Source organism: Bison bison, unplaced genomic scaffold (assembly GCF_000754665.1).
Source record: "Bison bison bison isolate TAMUID 2011002044 unplaced genomic scaffold, Bison_UMD1.0 scf7180017847681, whole genome shotgun sequence".
NCBI classification, from domain to species: Eukaryota; Metazoa; Chordata; class Mammalia; order Artiodactyla; family Bovidae; genus Bison; species Bison bison.
Window position 1 is genome coordinate 99,155 of NW_011478254.1, and position 2,116 is coordinate 101,270.

Genomic DNA, 2,116 nt, shown 5'->3' on the forward strand with positions numbered 1-2,116 from the left:
ACCGAGCCCGCCACCCTCCGCTTGGCCTCCGGGCGCCGCCGCTCCGAGGCCCTTAGCCCAGCCCGCAACTCCAGGTTCTGCTTCACCAGCGCATCCATCTGGGCCCGGAGCTCACGGTGGGTGGCCGCCCAGCGGGCCTCCTGCTTCTTGAACTCCTCTCGGAGCCCCGAGACCTCCTGCTGTAGCCGCTGCAACAGGAGAGAACAAGGACTGCTGTCAGGAGCTTGTGGCCGCTGGGCCGGACGCAGCCAGGAGACCTCCGTGCGTCTCCACCGAGTCACGTCCACGTGACACAAGCAGCTCAGGAGGCTGACCCTTCCTGCTAAACACCACTGGGGCAGAAGAAGGCTGAGAGGGCTCGGCTTCTTCCCCCTCAGCTTATCCTAAAGGATCAGGACAGCCTGGACTGAAGAACGTGAGCGTTGAAGGGATTCAGACCCAGACTGTGGCCTCGGCTGCCCCCCTTCCTTTCTGTGTGACCTCAGGTAAGGCACTTAACCTCTCTGGGCCTCAGCTTCTGCTCCTCTAAAATGATGATACAAAGCGACCTCAGGCCATTGCTATGAGAGGGGAAAGCTATGCATAGAATACTCAGCGTGGAGAATGAAAAACGGGGAGTAGATGTCAGCTGTTGCTTTGCACTTCTTCACTCAGTTACGTCCAGCTTTCCATGTTAAAGTACAAAATAGGCTTCAAAATTAGAAATATAAGGGGCTTCCCTGGCAGGCTGGTGGTTACGAATCCACCTCGCAGTGCAGCGGCTGCTGGATCAACCCCTGGTCCAGGAAGACCCTACATGCCAGAGGGCAGCTAAGCACGCGCAGCACAACTACTGAGCCCGTGAGTCACAACTGCTGAGCCCACGCGCCACAGGCACCGAAGGCTGAGCACCCTGGGGCCTGTGCTCTGCGGCAAGGGAAGCCATCACCGTGAGAAGCCCGTGGACCGCAACCAGAGAGGAGACCCTGCTCGTCACAGCTGGAGAAAGCCCGTGCACAGCAAGGAAGACCCAGCACAGCCAAAAATAAGAACAGACAAGGAAAGAAGTAAATGTACTTTTTAAAAAGTGGGTGGATTCCAGCTTTGTGCAGTGGCAGTATCGTAGCCAATGAGGTTTATCTGAGGCGCGATTATTGCTAATTGAAAAAAAATAAAAATAAAAAGTGGGTGGAAATCTTTTTACGAAAGAAATATAAGCTGTTCGGTACAACAAAGGAAATGTTGTTTGTATATCAGAATAAAAGCTGTTTTCAGAAAAGAAGGTATTAATTTGTCTACGTTAGAAACAGTTTAGTAGAGAGACTTAGAGGAGGGAAAAATAAGTTTAAAAAACTCTAGAACTTGAGAAAGATATTTTCCTTTTATAGAGATTACCTCCAAAAAGTAATTAACATCACATTTGCAAATTAACTATTAAAAGGAAAAATAACACAATTTGAGAGAAAATTAGTAATTATATTATTCTCTCATTTTCTTCTAGAAACAGTGGGAAAGTCATTGCATTTCCATAGTGAATTAAATTCATATTCTTCTTCTCCTCACCTGTAGGAATTATTCTAAAAACACCAAGTTCGTGAAGGCTGATGCCGCAGAGCTTCTGGGCAGAGGGGTGGGCTGACGAGGCCCCAGAAGCCTGGGCATGGTTCCCTGTCCTCCAGACCCCAGTTACTTTCCCCACACAGAACCTGCGGGTCACGAAGGGAGGGCAGGGAGCAGGGGCATTCCAGAGCTGGGTGCCCAGGACACAGTCGGGCAACGACTGGCAAGAGTGGGTCAACACCAGGAGCTGAGAAACCCAGGCCTGCACCCACTGGACCTTCACCCCCAGGGCTGCACTGCCCCTAAGCCTGCTGTCTCCAGCCCTGCACCCCCAGGCCTGCACCCCCTGGATGGACCTTCCCCCCTAGGCCTGCACCCCCAGGCCTGTGCCCCACTCACCAGCATGGCCTCAGCCCCACCATCCTCTGGGGAGCGCCCGGCCACTGTCTCAGGCTGGGGCCCGGCCCCGCTGTCTTCTGGGCAGCCAGGCTCCGTCTCCGCCAGCTCCTCGGCCCCCAGGTGAGCCCTCAGCATTCTGAGGAGGGAGCAGAAGGTTGGTGGGCAGGAAGGGGGTGCA